Source organism: Manis pentadactyla, chromosome 15, assembly GCF_030020395.1.
Source record: "Manis pentadactyla isolate mManPen7 chromosome 15, mManPen7.hap1, whole genome shotgun sequence".
NCBI lineage: Eukaryota > Metazoa > Chordata > Mammalia > Pholidota > Manidae > Manis > Manis pentadactyla.
The window spans coordinates 30,392,411-30,419,550 of NC_080033.1; positions in this window are offsets into that span (position 1 = coordinate 30,392,411).

A 27,140-nucleotide genomic window follows, 5' to 3' on the forward strand; every position below is an offset into this window, starting at 1 on the left:
CTGCTAAAGCGTGTTCCGCCCATATATGTGATAGGCCATAAAGACTGGCAATTTAAGTTTCCCAGGAGCAACTTTCAACCAACTGACATAGCTGATGGACATACACCCCAGCTCCCTCACCCACCCTGCAGGATGGATGAGGTGCAAGTCCCACACTGTCTCCTAGAGTACCCAACAAGACTGAATTCCAGTTACCCACAGTGGAAACATAACCATCCACCCTTGTTGTCTGACTTCCCATCCCTGACTCCCTTCCACACTGCCCTATCACACTTCCTGGGTTCCTCTGCAAAATAAACTGCTTGCACTCAAATCCTTGCCTTGGGGCTCTCTTCTGGGGGAACTCAGACTAAGGCACCTCCATCCTTACTGAGGCTTCACATGCAGTGCACATCTCCCAGGCTAGTGAGGGAACTCTCCAATGCCATCTGCTTTCCCAGAGGCTCTGGTCCAGCTGTGGTCATTATGAATGTCTATAATCTCATCTTAGACATGAAATCAAAAGTTAGATGATGCCTTCACACAACAAAACTGTAGTCGCCCCATCCAGTTTCTGGGAGTTTGCTGCAAGGGGCACAGTATGAACAGTATGAGTGGAGGGGGGAAGGGTAACATGTTTTCCAGCTGTCTGTCTCTTTCTACTAGCAGCTTCCTCTGGCTGCTAGTCCTCCTGTCATCCTCTGTTGGCTTAAAGAGAAAATCAGGAGACAAGATCTTGAAATCACAGAGCTGTGAGCTGTGATGGAATTGTAAAGCTCCCATGGGCCCCATGTATGAGAATAAAGGAAACTTGCATCTTCCGTGGTAACAGGTACACCAGCACCTGGGAGAGGCCTCCCCAGTAAATTCAGTGTCCATAATTCTCCTTGTAAGAAAATAAATATCATTCTTATTTTGTGAATTTGAATTCATTATTTTCTAGTTGAGAATGCGACATCAATCAACTGAACATTCATAGACTCTCCATTATATCTAGCCCTGTGCTTAGGTTGGGGACACCAGAGTAATCATAGTCACTTCCCTTGCAATAGCATGTAGGCGCAGACACACAAATAGATAATAAGGCATGAAATGATGTGCACTAGGGTGATAAAAAAATGCACCCTAAAAGAATGGATTCTTGTCTTTGTGATAACATGGATGGACAGAGAGGTATTATGCTAAGTGAAATAAGTCAAATAACTACAAATGACTTCACTTATATGTGGAAACTAAAAAACAAAGTAGAAGCAAACTCATAGATACAGAGAACAATCTGGTGGTTGCCAGAGGGGTAGGGGTGGGGGATGGGCAAGGCAGGGGTACGGGGTTAAAAGATACAAACTTCCAGAGAGGCGCTCAAGATGATGGTGTGAGTAGGGCATCTGAAATCTCCCAAAACCATACATATATTGAAAATACAGTAAATACAACTATTCCTAAAAGATAGACCAGAAATACAGTACCAACAGCCAGGCTACATCTACATCTGTGAGAACTCAGCATCTCACAAAAAGGGTAAGATACAAAGATGTGACCTGACGGGATCCGAGCACTCCCCCAACCACAGCTCACCAGTGAGAGGAAACGAATCAGAGTAGGGAGGGAGTGGAAGCACAGGACTGCTAAATAACCAGCCCTAGTAATCTGCACCTGGAGCACAGACACACATTGCATGGTGTATAAGATAATAGAGAAATGGAAAAGTAAAACCAGAGATGGAGAATGCGAGTGGATCCCCACAGCCGGCTCCCCTGGGAAAAAGAAAAGCGGCTGCTTTAAATGTCTTAAGGGGACAAGAGTTTAATAGGTGAACAAAATTGTCCCAGCATACTATGCCCAGCAGGCTGGGAATCTTAAGGAACTTCAGGAGCCCTAACCCCCTGGGTGGCAACACAGCTCTGAAGACCCTCACGGTGATAAGCAGCTGGCCGTTCATTCCCCCCTCCCAGCACTGCCAGCAAACAGGCTGACCCACCACTGCTGCAGACAAGCCGGGGAGCATCCCTGCCCACAGCAACTACACAGAGTCTTCTCCCAGGGTGCAGCTAACCAAGCTAGACCCAGAGGCTGATGCCAGCACACAGCTGCCAAGCACAGGCAGAGGAACCTGGTGCAAAGCCCAGAGGGCGTGAAGGGGTGCCATTCACACAGGAGAACACACGCCACGTGCCTGCAACCCTGGCAGTGTCCTAGGACATCCAGAGAGCCGCCCCACCCATAGCAGCTCAGGGAATTAACCCAGAGACTGTTCCCTGTGTGCAGGAAACTGCCACAGGCAGCTGAGAAGGGCAAGGCAACCAACAAGCAGGAAGGGACTTTGCTCTCCCAACTGACACATGCATCACTTGCAGGCGATCACTTCCATCACCAGGAAAAGGCAGAAGAACCTGGTCCAGTTCAGAATCACTCAATCAATGACAGAGAGAGGGCCTGGCGAGATAGATATAAAAAATCTTCCTGAAAAAGAATCCAAAATAAAAGTCATAAACAGGCTGATGGAGCTAAAGAGAAATAAGCAAGAGCTAAAGGATGAAGTCCAGAGGGAGATTACAGAATTGAAATAATCAATGGCAGGACTTAAGAGCAGACTGGATGTAGTGCACGAGACTGTTAATGGAATAGAAATCAGAGAACAGGAATACAGAGAAGCTGAGGCATCTTTAGGAATTAAAGGATCTTTAAGGAATTAAAAAATATTAAGAGAATTATGTGATCAATCCAAATGGAACAATATTCACATTATAGGGGAACCAGAAGAAGAAGAGAGAGAAAAAAGGATAGAAAGTGTCTTTGAAGAAATAATTGCTGAAAACTTCCCCAAACTAGGGGAGGAAATAGTCTCTCACACTATGGAAGCCCGCAGATCTCCCAATGCAAGGAACCCAAGGAGGACAACACCAAGACATATAATAATTAAAATGCCAAAGATCAAAGACATGGACGGGGTATTAAAGGCAGCAGAGAAAAAAGATCACATACAAAGGAAAACCCATCAGGCTATCATCAGACTTCTCAACAGAAACCTTATAGGCCAGAATAGAATGGCATGATATATTTACTGCAATGAAACAGAAGGGCCTTCAACCAAGAATACTATATCCAGCAAGATTATCATTTAAATTTGAAGGAGGAATTAAACAATTTCAAGATAAAGAAAAGCTGAGGGAATTTACCTCCCACAAACCACCTCCACAGGGTATTTTAAGGAGACCGCTCTAGAAGGAAATATTCCTAGTGCTAAATAGATGCCACCAAAGAAAATAAAATCACAGCAAAGAGAGCAGACCAACCAAATACTAACTAAAGGCAGAAAATAAAATCAGATACCCAAAAAAGTAGTCAAGGGAAACACAAAAGAATACAGAATAAAAAACCTAACATAGAAAGAGTGGAGGAGGAAGAAAAAGAAGGGAGAGAAATAAAGAATCATCAGACTGTGTTTATAATAGCTCAGTAAGTTCGTTAAGTTAGATGGTTAGATAGTAGAGAAGCTACCCTTGAACCTTAGGTGACCATGAATCCAAAGCCTGCAATGGCAATAAGTACATATCCATAAATAATCACCCTAAATGTAAATGGGCTGAATGCACCAATCAAAAGACACAGATTAATAGAATGGATAAAAAAGCAAGAATCATCTACAAGAGACTCACCTCAAATGCAAAGACATACACAGACTAAAAGTCAAGGGATGGAAAAATACATTTCATGCAACTAACAGGGAGAAAAAAGCAGGTGATGCACTATTTGTATCAGACAAAATAGACTTCTAAACAAAGAAGGTAACAAGAGATAAAGAAGGACATTACAAAATGATAAAGGGGTCAGTCCAACAAGAGGATATAATCATTATAAATATCTATGCATCCAACACAGGAGCACTGACATATGTGAAACAAATACTAAAAGAATTAAAAGAGGAAATAGAATGCAATGCATTCATTTTAGGAGACTTCAACACACCACTCGCTCCAAAGGACAGATCAACTGGACAGAAAATAAGTAAGGACACAGATACAATGAACAACACACTAGAACAGATGGACCTAACAGACATCTAGAGAACTCTCCACCCAAAAGCAGCAGGATACAGATTCTTCTCAAGTGAACAAGTAATATTTCCAGAATGGACCACATACTAGGCCAAAAAGGCCTCAGTAAATTCAAAAAGATTGAAATTCTACCAACCAACTTCTCATATCACAAAGGTATAAAACTAGAAGTTGTACAAAGAAAACAAAAAGGCTCACAAACACATGGAGGCTTAACAACATGCTCCTAAATAACCAATGGATCAGTGACCAAATTAAAACAGAGATTAAGCAATATCTGGAGACAAATGAAAACAGAAGCACAAAGCCCCAGCTTCTGTGGGTTGCAGAGAAGGGAGTTCTATGGAGAAAGTTTATAGCAATTCAGGCCTATTTAAAGAAGGAAGAACAATCCCAAGTGAATAGTCTAAAGTCACAATTATTGAAAAAGGAAAAAGAAGAACAAATGAAGCCCAAAGTGAGCAGAAGGAGGGACATAATAAAGATCAGAGAAGAATAAAACAATAGAAAAAGTCAATAAAACCAAGAGCTAGTTCTTTGAGAAAATAAACAAAACAGATAAACCTCTAGCCAGACTTATTAAGAGAAAAAGAGAATCTACACAAATAAACAGAATCAGAAACTGAGGAAGGAAAAATCATGATGGACACCACAGAAATACAAAGAATTATTAGAGAATACTATGAAAATATATATGCTAACTAACTGGATAACCTAGAAGAAATGGGCAACTTTCTAGAAAAATACAACTTCGCAAGACTGACCAAGGAAGAAACAGAAAATTTAAGCAGACTGATTACCAGCAATGAAATTGATTTGGTAATCAAAAAACTACCCAAGAACAAAACCTCCACACCAGATGGATTTACTGCTAAATGTTATCAGACATTTGAAGAAGACATAATACCCATTCTCCTTAAAGTTTTCCAAAAAATAGAAGAGGAGGGTATACTTCCAAACTCATTCTATGAAGTCAGCATCACCCTCACACCAAAACCAGGCAAAGACACCACCAAAAAAGAAAATTCTAGACCAATATCCCTGATGAACAAAGATGCAAAAATACTCAACAAAATATTAGCAAACCGAATTCAAAAATACATAAAAAAGATTATCCATCATGGTCAAATGGGATTCATCTCAGGGGTGCAAGGATGGTACAACATTCAAAAATCCATCAACATCATACACCACAACAACAAAAAGAAGGACAAAACCACATGATCATCTCCATAGCTGCTGAAAAAGCACTCGACAAAACTCAACATCCATTCATGATAAAAACTCTCAACAAAATGGGTATAGAGGGCAAGTACTTCAACATAATAAAGACCATATATGAACAACCCACAGCCAACATCATACCTAAGAGCGAGAAGGTGAAAGCTTTTCACCTAAGATTGGGAACAAGGCAGGGATACCCACTCTCCCCACTTTTATTCAACTTTGTACTGGAAGTCCTAGCTATGGCAATCAGACAAAGCAAAGAAATACAAGGCATCCAGATCAGTAAGGAAGAATTCAAACTGTCACTATTTGCAGATGACAGGTATTATACATTAAAAAACATAAAGGATACACTCCAAAACTACTAGAACTAATATCTGAATTCAGCAAAGTTGCAGGATACAAAATTAATGCACAGAAATCTGTTACTTTCCTATACAGTAACGATGAACTAGCAGAAAGAGAAATCAAGAAAACAATTCCATTCACAATTGCATTGAAAAGAATAAAATACCTAGGAACAAACCTAACCAAGGAAGTAAAAGACCTATACCCTGAAAACTACAAGACACTCTTAAGATAAATTAAAGAGGACACTAACAAATGGAAATTCATCCCATGCTCCTGGCTAGGAAGAATTAATATTTTGAAAATGGCCATCCTGGCTAAAGCAATATACAGATTCAATGCAATTCCTATCAAAGTACCAACAGCATTCTTCAATGAACTGGAACAAATAGTTCTAAAATTCATATGGAACCACAAAAGGCTCCAAATAGCCAAAGCAATCCTGAGAAGGAAGAATAAAGTGGGGGGTATCTTGCTTCCCAACTTCAAGCTCTAGTACAAAGCCACAGTAATCAAGACAATTTGATACTGGCACAAGAACAGACCCACAGAAGAGCGGAACAGAATAGAGAGTCCAGATATTAACCCAAACATATATGGTCAATTAATATACGATAAAGGAGCCATGGATATACAATGGGGAAATGAGAGCTTCTTCAACAGCTGATGTTGCAAAACTGGACAGCTACATGTAAGAGAATGAAACTGGATCATTGTCTAACCCCATAAACAAAAGTAATTTCGAAATGCATCAAAGACCTGAATGTAAGTCATGAAATCATAAAAATCTTAGGATAAAACATGGGCAAAAATATATTGGACATAAACATGAGCAACTTCTTCAAGGAAAGAAGTAGGGCAAGGAAAACAAAAGCAAAAATGAACAAGTGGGACTATATCAAGCTGAAAAGCTTCTGTACAGCAAAGGACACCACCAATAGAACAAAAAGACATCCTACAGTGTGGGAGAATATATTCATAAATAACATATCCAATAAAGTGTTGACATCCAAAATATATAAAGAGCTCACCCACCTCAACAAACAAAAAGCAAATAATCCAATTAAAAATGGGCACAGGATCTAAACAGGCACTTCTACATAGAAGAAATTCAGATGTACAACAGACACATGAAAAGATGCTCCACATCGCTAGTCATCAGAGAAATGCAAACTAAAACCAAAATGAGATATCACCTCATACCAGTAAGGATCACCACCATACAAAAGACAAACAACAACAAATGTTGGCGAGGTTGTGGAGAAAGGGGAACCCTCCTGCACTGCAGGTGGAAATGTAAATTAGTTTAACCATTGTGGAAAGCAGTATGGAGGTTCCTCAAAAAACTCAAAATAGAAATACCATTTGACCCAGGAATTCCACTCCTAGAATTTACCCTAAGAATGCAGCCACCCAGTTTGAAAAAGACATATGACATATGCACCCCTATGTCTATCACAGCACTATTTACAATAGCCAAGAAATGGAAGCAACCTAAATGCCCATCAGTAGATGAATGGATAAAGAAGATTTGGTACACATACACAGTGGAATATTATTCAGCCATAAGAAGAAAACAAATCCTACCATTTGCAACAACATGGATGGAGCTAGAGGATATTATGCTCAGGGAAATAAGCCAGGAAGAGAAAAACAAGTATCAAATGATTTCACTCATCTGTGGAGTATAAGAACAATGAAAAAAAACTGAAGGAGCAAAACAGCAGCAGACTCACAGAACCTAAGAATGGACTAGCAGTTACCAAAGGGAAAGGGACTGGGGAGGATGGGTGGGAAGGGAGGGATAAGGGGGAGCGGGGGAGAAAGTGGGCGCCATGATTATCATGTATATTGGGGGTGGGGAGCCACAAGGAGGGCTGTACAACACAGAGAAGACAAGTAGTGATTCTACAGCATCTTACTACACTGATGGATAGTGACTGTAATGGGGTATGTCGGGGGAACTTGGTGATGGGGGGAGTCTAGTAAACATAATGTTCCTCATGCAATTGTAGATTAATGATACCAAAAGAAAAAAAAGTTGTTTCATTTGCATCTTTTGTAAAGGTCTGTGAACATGTTTTTGGCCCAGGTTTATACTGAGAAAGCCTTTAACTTTAATATTTACAACATAACGTGATTTGATGGAACCCGAATTATTTCAGCTATCTGAACCTAATTCAGCACTTCCATTTTGTTTCTTCAATGCACAAACACATGCATGCACATAAATACATATAGAAACATGCATACATGAGTGCTTGTGCTGCACATGTATGCACACAATGCCATTCATATGCTTTCACACATATATACATACACACAGGCACACACATAAACATGTAGTCACACTTCAGACTCTTCCTGCACAAGCTGATCCAATAAATGCAAAGGGAGTGGAAGAAATAAGCATCCAGCTATGCCACCACCATATTTGTATCTTCACTATTCAATTCTAAGTCTTCATCTACCTCCCTTACTAGTCTTCTGACATTGTACTTTTGGAGACTCCACTTTGATGTATAAACAAACTTCTGGGATAAAAGGCAGCTTAAGGTAACCCAAAGCATGAAATATCTCCCACAATAGCAAGGCCAAAAGTTCATACTCTCTTGAATGCCTCCAGTAGCAGGGAACTCATTTCCTCCTGAAGTCATCTGATTCATTTTCTCACATTTCCTCACTCAAGCTAGCCAGGTAGCTAATGTTCTAGTCTTGGCCCTGCTCCTACCCACTGGGTGACCTTGGACACATCAGTTCCAGTCCTGGGCCTCATGTTTCTCATGAGGAAATTGGAGGAAATGATCCTCCCAATCAAGACATTTTGATAATTCAGAAATGTTCAAATATTCTTTCTTACTTTGAGCCAAAAATCTCTTTCCCTACAGTGACTACCCCGGGTCCAAGATCTGCCCTCTGGGGTTACAGTTTCATCCTCATGCCAGAGAGTGGAGAGCTTCACCTTCTTCCCTGGGCTAGACTCTCCCTGTCTGTGCAGGGGTCTGTCCTGGTTACCTCTTGTGCGCACCTCACATCCACATGCCCCAGCTTTTAATCCAACTATTGCTACAACCAGCTTTGTGAAGGTACAGCCTGGCCGCTTCTTAGCTCAGCTGCACTGTATTCCTCCCATGTTCTGCCAGAAGTAGTTCACCTCTGACATTCCATTGTGGGTCCTACAGGAGCCTGTACAGGCTCTCTGGAGAGGGTGATTAACCATCAGTGTTTTTCTAGGATTGACTGATTTTCCCAGGATGCAGCATTTTTAAAAAATCAGGACATTTCCAGGCAAATTGGGACAAGTTGGTTACCTTATCCTGAACTCAGGAGGGACTTAATACCCAGGAGCAACCCTCAACATTGTGGGACTCAAGGAACAGGTGGTTGATGCTCCCCTTCTGTGGCCCTGGGCAGACCTTCCAGGGTGCACGCCACATGCACAGTTACTCAAAACGTAGCGGGAGGCTTAAACTCCAGTTGCCCACAGTGATTATTAATTTGAGAAGGCTTTTCTTCTTACCTATCTTTCTCTCCTTAATCCCCACACTCTTGTTTCTTGGGATCACTTCCCACAATAAACAACCAATGCACAAGAGCCCTCATCTCAGGCTCTACTTTGGGGAGGGACTGCAGGCTCCAGCAGGTACCTAGGAATTTTGGCTATTGAAAATGTCAGAGTTGCCCTCTTTAGTTACTGGACTTCTGGTTCTAAGGTCCAAATAGCATTCTACTAGGGTAGAGAACACCAAATATGTTCTTGATTTCTCTACAGCTTCTTAGTATTCTTCTTTGCACACTGACTCAGCCAGGTGATTGTGGCAAATCACTTTTCTAGTTGTTGGTTCATTTCCTCAAAAGATAGGATTTGGGTGTTGTGTCTGAGAACCACACAGGTGATCTTATCTCCGATCAAAATCAAATCAAAACACCTCCTGTGGAGACATAGCATACATTTTATTTCCTGACAATATTTCTCCCATCTGAATTCAATTTTGACAAATGAAATTCAAGAAAATATAGGTGAAATAACTGAGACCTGAGAATAACCTGACTTGCATTCCTCAGTTTAAAAAATTAAGAAAAAAATTATCAATAGAAAAATAAGAGAAACTCACTGAATTCTTACACATATTCTGAATCAAATCAAGCTTACAAGGAAACAAGGTAATTGAGTATTTCTCAATGATCAATTGTTATAGTTTCTGCAGCACTTTACATATCTCATCCTGCTTAATTCCTTAGAACAGCCTAAAGAGTTGCCCATTTTATGATTGGAGAAATTGAGGCTCAGAAAGATTAAGTCACTTGACCAAGATCACACCACCAGCAATTTGCAGAGCTGAGGTTCAAACCCAGGCAGCCCAGTTCCAAAGTCTTATTCCTAGAACTCTAGAGAGGCAGAGAACAGACAGCCTCACATCACTCTTTATGGTACCCTACCACCAGCCTTCCTGCACTTTCAACCTGTATCATTTCTCGGGTCCCATCCTCTGCCAGGAATTCCCTTCCCACCCACCACCTCCAGCTCCACCTAGAGAAATCCTGCCAGTTCTTCTAGGCCTAGACCATACTTCACCTGCTAAAGCCTTTCTAAGCTACCTGCTGGATGCCATTGCACCTTCCACTGCATTTCCACACTTTTCATATATTCTCTGTAAAGTGCTTACTATGCACCAGGCCCTTTCACTAAACATTTTACATACATTTTCTCTATATCTCTATCTCAACTTACTATTATTTCCCTTATTTCATAGCTGAGAAAAGCAAAGTATAGAAAGGAGAACTATGATGGGGCCACTCTCTCACTCCCAGAACTCCAGGCTAGATAAAGTAGTTTCCAAAGTGACCAAGGATGCCAGTGCAGTGGGTCAAGGGTAATGGGCCCAGGGGGCTTTCAGATCAGCCCTCTTCTCCAGAGTTCCTCCCTAACCATGTAGCACTGAGACTTTTCCCCTGGATCTTCTTCCTGTGGCACCCAGCCTCAACCTTCACACAACAGATATGTATTGAGTGCTCACTACATTCCAGAGACTGTTTCCGATGCAAGGAAGCTTACCTCCTGTTGGAAGGTAGACATGGCAATAGGTATAAAAGTACAGAGAAACACATTACTAGCTTCCTCTCTGCTTAAGAAAATTATACAGAACTTAATAAGGGGCATCTGACTCTTTCCACAATTGACTAGGACCCAGATCATTTTATAATTCCATAAAATGGTTGACTTTCAGTAAGTTATTTTCTGTCCAATAGAGACAATGACCCAAAGGTTAGAATTTTATTGCCCTACAGGACATTAACCAGTTTTAATCTAATTTAGCAATCTTATCTTAGCATTTATTTTTTCCCAATGGAACTGACTATAAAATCCCCCTTTCTCATATTCCTCTTTTGAACTAACCTTGTCATTAATAAGGTAAATAAAATGATGACACATGCATAATAAATAACTATACAAGAATTATGTTTTCAACAGTTTTAGGACTATACTCTGACAATTATATTCATAAAATTAAAATGGCATATGTGATCATGAGTGAATGAGGGCTCCTCGCATTCTCATATAGAGCCAGTATGCAAAAATGACAGGGAGTTATTCCAAATGGAGGAAACAGCTGATCAAAGGACCTAAAGAGGAAAAGGAGTTGACTTATAGAGAGGTGTACTGGTAAATGTGTAATTGCTGGCTGGCTGGGAGTTGGGGGAGCATGAGGGAGAGATTCCTGATTTGCAGCTCTTGCCACTTGCCACAGAGTGAACACTCCCTCCATTTTGAGCTACTAACACAGGGTCACTGAACACATAATTGAGAGTCAACATACACAAGGAGCCAGATAAGCTGGTTCCAGCACACCACTAGGCAAATTCAGAAAAAGAACCAAGGCCAGAAAGGCAGGTGAGGAGAAAATGGAAGTTCCTATGGCCAGGATCCTCACCTGACCCTAAACTACTTGATGATATAATTGGCCTACTGCTAGGCTACTGCTTCCACCCCCACAGGCAATAAGCTATTATTGACTGAGTCACTATATAAAGTACTCTGTCTAGTGCTGTCGGTGAAGGCAAAGACGGAAGTGGATTGCAGCCCTGCAGACTGCTGGATGCAGATGTGATTCTAGTGTTCAACCTACTGCAGGGAGAATAAAACCGGGTATAAACCCTTTCATCTCAAGAAGGTTATTTTTTCATATTTAGGTCTCACTGAATCCATAGTGAACTTTCCCAGGGCTGAAACCCTCAGGAAAGACAGAAGGGAACACAAATTAGAGAGTTTTAGGACATGAGGTCAAAGGGGGCATGGGGAAGATCTTTGGAGGAGATCTTGAAAGTAGTTAGGTTGTATTCTAATTATAATTGGAAGCCATTTAGAGGATCTTAAGCCCAGGAATGACTCTCCCTCTTCCTTTATAGCTGCTTGATGTTTCTCTTGAGAGAAAGGGAGGGGAGAAATAAGGAGGAACATAGTTCCTTTCCTGGTTTTATGCATTAGCAATAAACATGCCCTAGTGTCTCACCTCCTACCTCCTGAGGCTTATCAACATATCCCATGCTGTATAATTTTCTCCATTTTCTCTCAGTAGCAAGCACCCATTTTTTTTGAAAGTGGGTAAGTAAATTCATTCTTTTAAGATGATACAGAATGGGAACTGTTAAGTAAAATTATTTAAAAATGTGTTGTACTGTTTCAAACTGTTAGAAATAAATGATCACAGGCAGTTTAATGCATTTTAAAGAGCAATTTCTATCAGGAACAGCTGGTGGCTGCTTGGCTATTGGAGCTCCTGGAAGAGAAAGACAGCTGCCATTGTGTTCTAACTGACCTGCCACTGGAAAGGGAACTTAGTCCACTCAGACCCAGAGCTGGAGGCACACACTGGGAAAGGGAGACGTGTTGCAAAAGCTGTTGGGGAGCCTGTTTGCCTTAATCATTCATCCCATTTGATCTGGAGGCTTATCGGCTCAAGAACTGGGGAGCGTAGGAGCAGCCATACCTTCTCTTTTGAGTTTCACTCGAAATTGGGATCTAGACATGTAGCCATAGAAAATTACCTTTTCTAGGTGCCTTATACTTCCTTTCTCGGACTATAAGCTCCTCAAGGAAAGGAACCACAAACATTCATTTCTGTATCTTCTACCATGCTCACTGAGTGTCTGGTAAATAATAGGTGTTCTTAAATACCCATTCACTAGAAAGCAAATTTTATTAGATGGTCCTTATGTGCCAGCACTAGATTAATTGTCAGGGACAATTAATATACAGAGACAAACAATATACAACACCATTATCAAAGGAACAGAAAAGAGAGTGAGAGCAAGAGTGAGAGAAAGACAAAGAGACAGAACTAAAGGGAGGAATTATACCCTGAAAGTTCTTCAAAAGGTTGACATGGCTGACAGTGCTGGGGGAAAAATTTTTCCCCTACCCTCCAAGGTTCTTTTGACTGCTGTAAGAATTAAATTTATAAGAGAAAGATTAATAGGAAAAAACTAATTTTAATGATGTATGCACATGTGGGGCCTCCACAATAATATGACGCCCACAAGCAGTTAGGCAGTTGTGGTTTGTATGCCATTCAGAGCTAAGGAGAAGTGGGCAGGGATTTAGGACTTCAAAGGGAAAAATGACAATTCACAGAAAAATGAAAAAGAGTGAATGTTTCTAAAAAAAATTTTGCTAGGCCACACAGAAACAACAGGACATAGGAATTTTAACAGACTTTGCTAAGTTCCTCCCTATTTACTTCCCTATAACTTAGGTAATATTATATTGTAGTTACCTATAGTGACAGCTCCCTTCTTGGAACAGAGTATCTACGTTTGTTTAGGCAGTTAGAGGAAAGGTCAAAGTTTCTTCCTGAGCCTTCTGTTTCTTAAAAATAATCAGCCTAAAGAATCCATACCGAAAGAGAAACATTTTGGATGGGAAATTTTACTCCCCTACAGTGGCATCTCAAAAAGACAAATGACCAAAGAAAGGGAGCCAAAGATAGACATGTAGAAAGAGTAAGGACTAAAATATAGTAGTTAATTAAAAGGTTATGGCCATGGTAAAGGAATAGTCATGACTGCCCTGAAATTCTTTCCAGGATAACTTCATCTTAGCTGTGCTTAATGGTATAGAAACTTAACAGCCTAAATCTTGGGTAGGAACAACCCCAGGACGACTTTCTGATGAGCTTCCTGGTCTTGTTTGCACATCTTGGGCAGCACCAGTATGGCCATCAACCTGTACAGAACCTGACGACCCCGAATGCCATCATGCCCCCATGTGATACAGAGTAGGGGTATATGAGATGAGGACTAAATGGAGTCCTTGTCCAAGTGTGTTTTGTAGTGGGTCCACATGGGGTCATTGCCCTTGTTGCTGAATTTATCATCAGAATGGCTGCAGAACCAGTGTCTGCACACAGCACAAACAGTGGCTGCAGAGCCCTTGGATTGGCTCCTTGACTTGTGGAATAAAAACTATTCTGGTAAGAAAGACCAAATAGAATCCCCTGAGATAGCCCTTTATCCCCCACTCTTAACCAAAAGAATAAATCAAAAACAAACTGTCACATCCTGAAGAGAAGAGTAGAGATTAGTGCCACTCAAAAGACTTCGAGGATACAGGAGTAGTGGTTTCCATTTAACTCCCAAGTCTGATTCCTGCAAAAACAAGCTGGGTCACAGCAGGGGACAGCAAACTACTACAAATTTAACCAAATAATAGTCCTAGTAAAAGCTATGCTGGATGTGGTGTCTTTACTAGAGCATGTTAATACACAAGATATGTATAATGCAGCTACTGGTTTGACAAATGTGTTTTTTCAACACTCGTCATTAAGGAGGCTCAGAAGCAGTTAGCATTCTTATGAGATGGACACCAGTATACATCCAGTGTTAACACAGGCAAGGCTATGCTAATCCTGCTTTCTGTTACAACATAGTCTGAAGGGACATTCCAAAGATAGACACATTGGCCCACTATATTGATGACATCATGTTATTTGGACCTAATGAGCAAGAAGGGCAAATATCCTAGATTCCTCATTAAGATATATTAAGATCTAGAAGGTAGGAGATAAAACTCACAGAAATTCAAGAGCCTACAATTTTGGTGAAGTTGTTTTTGGTCCAATTGTCTGGGATATTCTAGAATATCACCTCAAAAGTAAAGGACACATTATTGAACCTTGAACCTCCTACCGTTAAGAACAAAGAACAATAATTGGAGATCTCTTCAGGTTTTGGAATGACCTAAACCATGCTTATAAATACTACTTGGACCCATTTATTAGATAATAGGGAAGTCTACTGGTTTTAAGTGGGCCCAGAGCAAGAAATGGATCTGCAGAAGGTTTAGACTGTGGTATAAGCAGTCCTACTTGGACCATATTACCTGGTAGAATCTATGGTACTCAAGGTATCTGTGATAGGAAAAGATGACAGGTACAGTAGAATAGTTGCAGACCCTTGTAGCTGTAGAGCAAGGCATGCGATACACAGCAGAGAACCAGAGATTACTTGAAAAGAGCTCTTAGAACACAACTGGGTCCTGGTAGAGACTGAGTATCTGACAGTGGACATCAGTGACTTTCCAACCAAAACTTCCCATCGTCTGCTAGACTTCCAGGCTCACCAGGTCATACGTCAAGTGGGCCTGCATCAATTCATCATAAGATCCTGGTTGGGTAAGGGCTTGGAAAGAGAAGTATTGGAAGAGCAGGGATAAAGAGCACTTGGGAAGAGATCTGTGGATAAACATATGAGAGTGGGTACAGAGCACAATTGTAAGCTAACACCCACAGAAAGCACCCACTGCAGAAGAGACACCAAAGAATCAAATAAGATAATTCAGTCAGTAGGTCTCAGTCATCCTCCAGCCTTCCCTACACTGGTGTTTGTGCAATGGGCTCATGAGCAGAATAGCAGTGGAATATCCATCCACTGTGGCAGAAATGGAGGCTATGCATGATCCAACAGCATGGCATCTCTCTCCCCAAGGCTGATCTAGCTACATCACTGATTAACATCTAACTGCCAGTTGCAGAAACTAACACTAACCAGTAACTTGAAGACAAGTTGGTTACACTGAACTTCTCCTACCTGGGAAGAGAAAGTGATTCATCGTGACCAGAAATGACATATGTTATGGATATTGGTTTGCCTTTCCTGTCCACAGGGCCTCAACCAATACTGCATATCCAGGGGCTTCTAGAGCATATGATCTACTGACATGGGATTCCATATAACACCACCTGAAACCAAAAAAAACCACTGTTTAGTAAAGATGGTGCAGTGGTGGGCACTTGACCATGGCATCCACTGGTCCTGCCATTTGCCACACCACCCAAAATCACCATCCATTGCTGGGTGATAGGACAATCGAATGGCCTCTTGAAGGTACAGCTGAAGAATTGGCTTAGAGATGACATTCTGCAAAGAGCATGTCATCCTTTAAAATGTGATATACACTTTAAATCAATGGCTGTTCTATGATGCTCTGTCCCCAGGAGGTAGGGCACATGGGCCAGGAAATGAAGTAGGAGTGGCACCATTCAACATCACTTGTGGTGTTTGTGCTTTGGGCTGTACGTGCAACTTTGGGCTGTAGGTTAAGAGGCTATATTCCCTATAGGGGAAAAGCTTGTACCAAAGGGACACAGTTGGAGTCCCACTAAAATTAAATCTGTGGCTACCACCTGGTTACTTTGGGTTCCTCTTGCCAAGAGACCATACATCACAGAAGCAGTTAACTATGATAGCAGTCATGATTAACCCTGTGCATCCTGAGGCAGACGGACTCCTGCTACATAATCCTGGCATGGAGGAATATCTTTGGCATCCAGATGATATATTGGGTCATCTCTTATTACTCTCATACCTGTTTTTAACTGTAAATGTTCAAGCACAGCAACCATGGTCTACTAAAGGCACAGAAACCACTTCCCAGAGCCCTAAGGAATAAAGTTCTGAGGTACTTTCCTTCCAGACCCTGCCAGGAAAGTTACTACAACCAGCAGAAGTGCTAGCCTTGCCATAAACTAGGGGAATTTCGAAAATATGGGGAAGAGGTGAATTATGAGATCAGTCATGGACTCAGTAACTCCAACAGGGGAGCTTTTGTCCCACCAGTCCCCTCTTGTGAGTCTCCACAGAAATGACCAACCAGAATCCTGGAGACACTGTGTCCCAAGGAGAGAACTTAAAAAGATACATATTCTAGTAATTCTGATTTCCAAGGATTAAGATAAAAATCCCCAAAACTTTTATAAAAATAAAAATACAGGTTACCTTAAATGGGATAGAAATCTGACTGACCACAGACTGCTCATTAACAATATGAGATCCTGGAAATCATGACACCATACCCAGAAAGTTTCTAGAGGAAATTATTTTAAACCTAGAATTAAATATCCAATATCAAGTGTAAGTTTAAAAATTAAACATATTAAAGCTCATAAAATTCATCACTAATACACTAACTCAAAAAATATAACTTGAGGGTATTCTATAATAAAGCTAATCATGTAGTGTAAATCCTTTGAATACAATAAACAGTGGTGTTCTAGCTAGTTACTACTGCTTCGTAACAAGGCACCCCAAATTCAGAGCCATAAGCAACCATTCTCAGGAATTCTATGGGTCAGGAATTTGGATAAGACTCATCAAAGAGAGCTTGTCTCTGTGCCTCAATGTTTGAGGTCTCCACAGAGACACAAAGGCAGGAGGTGACTCAAAAATAAGAACTGGAATCATCTGGAGACATCTTCTCTCAAATATATGATGGATGATACTACTAGCTGTGGGCTGGGACCTCAGTAGGGCTATCAGCTGAAACATCTACTTGCGGACTCTGTGTGGTCTCTCCATGCAGGTTGGTTTGCTTTCAAGAGTGAACCTCCCAAGACAGTATTTCAGAAAGGCATCGTCTTTCTGTGCTCTGGGCTGGAAGTCACATACCATTACTTCCACTATCCTCTTGCCAGGACATTCACAAAGGTATAGCCAGGTTCAGGGAGAAGATGTAGGTCTAACTATATGAAGAGCAAAGTGGATGGGAGACTTAGCTGCCATTTTTGGAAAATACTGTCTGTCACACCAGTGAGCAAGAAAAGTAATAACATCCAAATCTAAGTAACTGATAGTGACATTCTGTGAGGCAGACTGCATTTGAGAAGAATGGAAATTTTTAGAGCAAGAGCATAATGTGGAAAAAATGAATAAAATATAGGACTAAAATTCCGGTTTATTTTAAAATAATATTGGTGTTAGGGATGGAGGCAGGAGAGAGAGCATAAATGTATGCTAAACTTTTTATTCATTTGAGGTGGTTAAAGGCAGAAATTAATTCTGGACATTGAAATAAGACTATGTTCACATGTATTAGTTAAGTGAATAAAAATCTTGTAAAATATGTCATTTAAAAAAACTCTAAGACCAACCATTAGATTAGAAATAAGATGTAATTTCAAACCACTTAAATAATAAAAGTAACAAAAAACAGAAAATGAGGCCATTGTAAGTTGGAAACAAAACAAGATAGTAGTAATAATCCAAATGCATCATTAATCAAAAAAATGTGAATTAAATACATTTAACGGCATATTTCAAAGAGATATTTCTGAATGGGAATATTTAAAATCCATTTTGTATGTTACTTACCAGAAAGCATGCCTAAATTTTTTTAAAACAGAGAGAGAGAAAAGTTGAAAATTAAAGGAGATAGATATACCTGGCAAATTCTAACAAAAAGCAAGCAGGAATAGCAATAGTAATAGCAGTTAAAATAGAATTCAAGGTGAAAAACATCAAACAGGAAGGAGACAGATATTTTATATGATAAAAATTACAATTTCCCAAGAAAATGTAATAGTCACAAACCTTTATGACCAGAGCAGCATAAAGTTCATATTTATAAAGTTAAACCCCTTGGAAATATGAAAGAAATTGGCAAACCACAATCTTGATAAGAGATTTAAAAACCTCTCTAAGAAATCGAGATGCCAAGCAGAATAAAAAGATTAGGTCATGAAAGATTTAAATAAGACAAGTAGTTAAATATCTCTCCTCTACTTTTTATATTAATTATCTGCCTCTAACCCAATTAACTATATAGTTGTATTGCTAATGTGAATTTCACCCAGTAAAGAGACCCATTATTTTCACATACCTATGAAACATTTTTAATTGGCTTTTTATTAGACCAAAGGAAATAAATCACCAATTTCCAAAAGGCAAAAAAATCATACAGGCCACATTGCCTCAAATGGTCCAATAAAACTAGATATCTCAAACACCTCTTTTAGAAATTAAAGCTCTTCTAAATAAATCTTGGTTTAAAGTGATTATCAAAACTAACATTATAATCTGATTAGAAATAATGACAGCGAGAGCACTAAAGAGAGTAATCTGTAAGATCTGGCCAAAGACATATTCAGTGACAGTTTTTATTATTTCATTTATTAGCACATAAGACCAAAAATAGGGTAAGGATTCAACTCAAGAAGGTACAAGCAAATAAATAAATCTAAAGAAAGACAATGTAGTTAATAAAAATAAAAGCAGAAACTAATGCACCAGAAATCATAAATTACTTTAAAAGAGTAATAAAGAATAACCATGTGTGTTTTAATGTAGGAATGCAAGAATATGGCAACATCAAGAAATTTATCAATGCAATACACTACATTAAAAAGGGGAAGCCATGTAGTCATCTCAAAAGATAAAAAGCATTCTGATTCCTTTTTAAAAACTATTTTACTGCCTATGAAAGTATTTAAACTTCCTTAATTTGATAAAGGGTAGCTTCCAAAAGTTACACTAAATTATAGAGTTAAAGTGGAAACATTAGAAATATTCCTATTAAGTCAGGCACAAGATGAATACTGCCTTGAACATCTAACATTATTCTAGAGAACCTAGAAAACACGAAAGTGAAAACAAGAAATGACTACTCATATTTGAAAGGAAGAGATGAAACATTTTAATTTATTGATGACAATGATTGCCTATGTAAAAAGTCCAAATTAATCAGCTAGAAATTATCAGAATCTATAAGAGTTAAGCAAAGTGGCCAAATAAAAGGACAACATTCCAAAACCACAGGGTTTCCTGTACACCAACAACAATCGGTTAGTAAAGGATGAGTGTTGGTGGTTTCTGGTTTTCAAGGAATTGGTCCATTTCTTCTAAGCTGAAGTTAAAACTGTAACATTATCCTTTTAACAACTAAAGGATCTGTAGAGATATCTCCTGTTTCATTCTTGATATTGGTGATTTGTGTCTTTTCTCTTTTTATCTTTATCAGTCTTGCTAGAAGCTGGTCAATTTTAATTTTTTTTTAAAGAATCAGCTTTTCTCCTCTCTGATTTTCTCTATTGTTTACCTGTTTTCAATTTCATGAGTTTCTGCTATTTATCATTTATTTTTGCTTGCTTTCGGTCTATTTTGCACTTCCTTTTCTAGATTCTTGAGGTAGAAACTTGGATGGCTCTAAAACATCTAAAATTACAGCTCTCATACAGTGTGACCTTCTGGAAGGAAAGCTCTGCCCTGGGGCTATAAATGTGGCATTTGTCAGCATGTATGATATTGAAAGCTGTGGGATGAGATAAGATGATGAAATACAATTGTGCAGACAGGGCCCAGAACACAGCTGCAATCTTTTGAAGTCTGAAGAAGTAGAAGATCCTGCAAAGGAGACAGAGGGATGCCCAGTGGGTAGGAGGAGAATCAGTTGAGAATGGTGTCAAGGGAGCAGCACTTTCAACATGAGAAAATGGCCTACTGTTAAATGCTGTCAAGAGATCAGATAAGACGAAATCCAAAATGTGTATTGGAGGCAGCAACATGGGAGTAACTGGGGACCTTGACAAGTGTAATGCTGCAGAGAGAAGCCAGATTGAAAAGGAGGATGCGATGGGAGAGTGGTGCTCAGCAGAGAGTGGCATCACATTTTTAGAGAAGAAAAATCTCTCTCATATGAATGAGATAAGGCATTTGAAGTGTTTAACAGTGTCTGGCTCATAATAGGAGCTTGCTAATACATCGCTTTTCCTCACTTCCTCACCTTTCATTCTTTGATTTAAAATGTTGTAGAAAGAGAGTCCTGGACTCCAGTGCAGCTTCTTTTAACATTATTTCTGTAAGAAAATCGGGTATGACTTACTGCTTTTGGAACAAGTAACTTACTTGTTTGGATGAACCCCTTTTCTAGAAAGGGAGTCAGCCAATACAGTGGTTAAAGTCACAGTTTCTAGAGTCAGATTGTTATAAATTAAATCCAAGTTCCACCCTCTATGAGCTGTGTGGCTATAAGAATGCTGAATAAACTTTTGAGCCTGTTTCCTCCACACTAATTGTTAATTAGAACAGTACCTGCCTCATCAGTGAACATAATGAATGCCTGGCACCTATACTCACTACCAGTTCAGTTCCAGAATTTCCCTATGCTGTTTTTTTTCAGAGAAGGGTACTTTTACAATAAAAGAGCTTACACCTCTCTAGCAGAATGTGGATGCTCTCAGTGTGTGGATGCAGGGGCTGGAAGCTTGCTTGGATAGCAAGGTCTGTCACAGGACTGACAATGCCAAGTCTACTTTGCCTTCAAAGTACCAGAGACACCTCAACTGGCAGCTCCCCAGCTGCCTGGAGCATAAGCATCTCCTCTAGTTTTTACTCTCCTCCAAGGACACCAGGAATTTAGGCTTAGGCTACCAAGGGCTCATGAGAAGGAGACATTCTTACTTTTTAGGTTATTTTTCTCTTCCCAGCCTCCAGCATGTGGTAAAAAACCATAATGATTGCTGCTTAGATGAATGACTTCACCAGGGGAAGAGCAACCAAGCACCAAAGTCCTCATGCCACCCACCAGACCCAGCATCACCATGATTAACATGGCAATTCCCAGCCAAGGAGCCGGACTGCTCTGCCTACCAGACACCCTGACTGGGTGACTTATGGCTTTATATTTTTTCATTGGCCTCTGTGGATAAACTGAGAGTTCCTGTGTCCAGGATTCTCACCTAGCCCTGGTTGACTGGCTCACTGCACACCTGTGGGCAATACATGGCTGTTGAGTCTATATAAAGAGCTCCACCCAGTGCTATGGGTGTGACACGGTGGCAGGGCTGCAAGTCTGCAGGAGAGCAGAGCAGAGGCTGGAGTGTTGGCAGGGCCGAGGACAGAGGCCCAGAGGACAGCTGTGCAGACAGAGGGGCCCAGAGGCAGAGACCAGCTTGCTGCATGCAGACTCGCTCTGAGTGAATGGGATTCTAGTGACTGATCTGCCACCTGGAAATAAAGTTTGGGTATAACCCTTTCATTGCAAGAACGTTTTGCTGTCGATTTCTTTGATCACGTTGAATCCATAGCGAACTTGCCCGGGGCTGAAACCTATTGGCAAGACAGCCTCTCCAGCACCATCTGATAAATCAACATACATGTCATTAAATGGTTCGTTATCTCAGTAATATGATTCATTATTTGTGCCAAGAAATGCAACAGATATCAGGAAACTTAGAAATATCCCATTTGAAGCCATGAGTGCCCATCCACAGAACAGATTAACTGGATGAGAGAAAGCAGTTGAACACAGAGGTCAAAGAGAAGGCTCAGCAGGTGGTGGCCTTCCCTCCAACAGTTCTTGACCTCCTGTTGGAAAACTAAGATTCTCACTAGGCAGGCTCCGTGACTTGCCATACTTCTCTCTTTCACATTCTCAGAGGAAATTAGGCTGATTGCAAGAGCCTGTGATAGAATTAACAACCAAACACACTCAGCTAGATCTCTTCTGTAGGAAGAGCATCAAGTCCAGGTGCTTTAGTGGAAGGAGCCATCCCTGTCCTGACATCTGGTATGGAATATTCTTGGCACACCTCTTGAAATCACAACACTTCAGTTTCATCGTTTGTCATACAAGAAAGTGATTCTCCATACTTTCCGACTTCTTCCTAGTTTTAAGATTCTATGATTCTAGTGTGCTGCAGAAGGAAAGAGGAAGGGATATTTCAGAGCTTGCTTACAGCTCAGGCTCAAATACGTCTGGTGAGTAGAATTAAACAAGAGACCTCTCCCCACCAGATCTATATCTACCATTTTGCATGACAGTCAGGGTCTTCTCTGCGTAGTTTATGTTGGTTGACTCAGTGATAACTATTTTCATGGAGAGAAATTTAAAAATCCAAACAAAACTGGTTTAAGCAACAAAGGCATTTATTTGTTCATGTATTGAGACTTTCAAATGTCTGTTTTGGTTCTACCCTGACACCAAGAACTGGAGCAAAGAATCTATAGTCATTGAACTTAATTCTAGTTGTGGAAGTAGACAATAAACAAAAAATATATAAATAAATAGCACAATGTCAGATAATGGTAAGTACAATGAAGACAAACAAAATAGAGTAAGTGGACAGAAGATGTTCTTTTGGGCAGAATAATGATAGAAAGTCTTTTAAATGAAATTAATAGCTGTGACAATTTTGATAAAGAAGCACATAACAGGAAGACTATGGGACCATCAGAGAAGATCACCTCTCAGGAAGCATTGGTACTGGATGGCAGTGTGATTGAGCAGGATGGAGAGGACTTGAGTTAGGCTTTTGAGAAGGATGGAATGTCCCAGCATGGCCTGCCCTGTGAAGAAACCCAGAAGGTATCTGATAGTTGGCTGGAAATCTTGGGAGGACTGCTGTGATGAGATCAAATGTCCCTGCAGCCAAGAGCCCAGTATCTGCCAAGGATTCACATTGAATCCCCCTTCAGACCTCTCTGGCCCCATATGTTCAGCTCCCTGTTCCTGGTAACCTCCCTCACAAATTTCAGCCACTTTCCAACAGTCTATAACTCTGGCCTCTGCCTCCTCAGCTGAGATCAGTGCATTTACTTGGGCCCACCTTGCTGTACTGCAACATGAAAGGGTCCTCAGAGAGAAGGCTGGGAAATCTTTGGGCTCATCTTGTTGTGTTTCCCTTCTCTCAATGACCACAGTTCTGTACTGTAAGTTGTTCAAACACTGAAAATAGTTGTTCTATACATTTTGTACAATTTTCTAATAGTTTTTGGTCTGAGGGCAAGTTATTACTGGTTACTCTATCATGGCCAGAAGTGCAGGTCCCTTGGGTACTTTAACCCTTAACCCTTATATCCTAATTAGATATTCAGCAACATAAAGAACAGCCCTGCTTCATGTATTCCAACCAACCTTAGGGAAAGGACAAACTTTGATTCAAATGCCATGTTAAAAGCAACATCTTGCCTACTTAAAACTCCAATGAAAACTGTAAAAAACACGATAGTAAAACCCTGGAGACCACCAATATGATACTGGGTGTATTGGTCAATATCCTCTAGAGAAACATAACTATAAATCTATTATAAATATACATGTGTATGTGTATGGCTTCACTGAGAAATTCTACCAAACATTCAAAGATTTGATACCAACCATTCTTAAACTCTACCACTTTTCTTTTTGTAACTGATTTCCAATTTCATACCATTGTTGTCAAAGAAGATGCTTGACATGATTTCAATCTTGAATTTATTGAGACTTTTTGTGGCCTAAGATGTGATCTATCATAGAGATTGTTTCATGAACATTGTGTATTCAGCTGTTTTTAGATGAAATGTTCTATTTATGTCTATTAAGTCCATCTCATCTAATATGTCATGTAAGGTTGAGTTTCCTTACTTATTTTATTTCTGGTTTATCTATCCATTGATGTATATGGGATGTTAATGGATAAAGTCCCTACTATTATTGTATTGATACCAATTTAGGTCTGTTAATATTTGCTTTATATATTTTGGTGCTCCTATGTTGGGTGCATATATATTTATAAATGCTTTATCTTCTTTTCGGATTGGGCCTTTTGTCATTATGCACTATGCTTCATTGTCTTTTACAAGAGTCTTTGTTTTAAAACTAAATTTTCTGAGTAGAGCTACCCCAGATTTCCTTTCACTCCCATTTGCATAGAGCATGTTTCTCTATCCCTTAGCTTTCAGTCTGTGTGAGTCTCTTGTAGGCAGCATATAGAGGGGTCTTGTTTTTTATTCACTCAGCTATTCTCTGTCTTTTGATTGGAGAGTTTAGTCCATTTACATTTAACATAATTCTTGATTTTTGTTGTCTTCTACTTTCCTAATTTCTCTCTATTCATGTTTCCTTTTTCTGTTTCTCTCCTCTTTTGTGGTTTGATGGGTTTCTTTAGCATTATGTTTAGAAACTTTGTAATTTTCTTTTTTGTATGTGCTATGAGTTTTTGCTTTGTGGTTACTGTGAGGTTATAGCATCCTATGCATATAACTGTCTGTTTTAAGATGATAGAAATTTAATTTGACACATTCTAAAACCTTATTTTTAAATTCCTTCTCCTGTTTTATATTTTTGATGTCACATTTTACATCTTTTTATTTTATTCATCCATTACCTAATTATTATAGTTTAACTTCACTACTTGTGTCTTTTAACCTTCATACTTGATTTATAAGTAGCATATAACTTCTACTATATATTTACATTTTCTAGTGGGATTTTTACTTTTGTATTTATTGTTATTAATTAATGCCATTTCTTTTCAGCTCAAAGAAGTCCCTTTAACATTTCTTATAAGGCTGGTTTAGTGGTGATAAACTTTAGCTCTTGCTTATCTGGAAAACTCTTGATCTCTCCTTTAACTCTGGTAGATAAACATTCTGGTTAGAGTATTTGGGTTGGAAGTTTTTTCCATTCAGCACTTTGAAAATGTCCTGCCACTCTTTTTTGTCCTATAAAGTTTCTGCTGATAAATCTGCTAATATCTCTATGGGGTTTTCCTTGTACATAAGAAGGTGCTTTTCTTTTCATGCTTTTAATGTTCTCTTTATCTTTCGCTTTTCCATTTAATTAGAATATATCTTGGTGTGAATCTCTTTGGGTTCATTTTATTTGGAACTCTCTATGATCCCTGGGCCTAGATGTCTGTTTCCTTCCCCAGATTAGGTAAGTTTTAAGCCATTATTTATTCAAATAAGTTTTCTGGCCCTTTCCCTCTCTATTCTCCCTCTCAGACCCCTATAATGTGAATGTCATTCCACTTGATTTTGTTACAAATATCCTTTAAGGAATATCCATCTTTTTAAATTAGTTTTTCTTTTCTGGGTGAGTTCCTTTGCTTTGTCTTCCAGGTCACTGACTCATTCTACCGCTTCATCCAGTCCATTGTTGAACCCCTTTAGTATACTTTTCAGTTCAGTTATTATATCCTTCACATCTGTAGCGTCTGTTTGGAACTTTCTTAAATTTTGTATCTCTTTGTTGAAGATCCCTCTGATTCCAGTAAGCATCTTTATGACTGTTACTTTGTACTCTTTGTCAGATAGATTGCGTATCTACATTTCATCTATACCTTTTCTTGAGTTTTTTTCCTGTTTTTTGGGGGGGCACATATTCCCCTGTCTCCACACTTTTCCTGACTCTCTGGATTGTTCCTGACTCTCTCAGGTTGTCTCTGAAACAGCTGTCTCTCCAAGTATTGCAGGAGTGATCACTTGAAGACGCAAGGTGTGTTCCAGTCTGTTATGGTGAGTTCCCTGGAGATGGTAGCCAGCCAAGTTCTGTCTCTCCAATTGTCTCAGTCCCTTGGGACCCAGAAATGCAAAATCCCACCCAGCAGTGCCAGGATGACCCCTACAGTGGTGAGTTCATACCTTCTGGGTTTGGCAGTGGAAAAGCACTCAACTGGGGCAAGTCCACATGCCAGGTTTGATGGGTGGGTCCCATGCTGGACAAGCTCCAAGCCAGGTCTGGCACGGTGGGGCTGCAGGGGAATACTGGAAGGGTCAAATGGCTCTAGCAAGGAGGAATAATACTGCCAAAAGTGGTACCCACCAGCACTAGGCTAGCAAGGAAAAAGAGTAAAAAATTGGCACCACCAGTGCCTCTGTCCCTAGTTAACAGACCACCTATCCCTCCAGTATTTTCCCTAAGACTAGTCAGTGAATCTCCATCACACATGCCCCAGATGCTTCTCAAGCTACTCCCTTTGTGTTGGGACTCTTAATGAGTGAATCTGTGTGCAAGCTCTTCAAAACAGAATCTCAGTTTCCTATAGCTCTCTGGCTTTCCTGGACATTAGTACCAGATTAGTTTTCAAGGCCAGTCATTTTGGAAGCTTGCCTTTCTGGTGCAAGTCCCATTAACTGGGGAGCCCAATGTGAGGCTTAAACCCCTCACTCTTAAAATGGGGGCTATGTGATTATGATATCCCTTCTTCTTGGAGTGGCCTCACTGGGGTAGGGGTCTTGGCAAGACAACTTCTCTACCCCACCCTCTCATCTTGATATGGCCTTTTGTGTGTGTACATGTGTGTGTGTGTGTGTGTGCGCTGTGTTCTGCTAGTCTTCAGGTCTTTTTTAAGATAATTTTTCTATCTGTAATTGTAATTTTGATTGACCCAAAACTTTGAAAACTAGAGACAAAGAAAGAAAGCAGCCAGAGAATAGTGATGCATCACTTAAAAGGGGAAAAACAATACAAGTGACAGTGAATTTCTCATCCAAAACCAT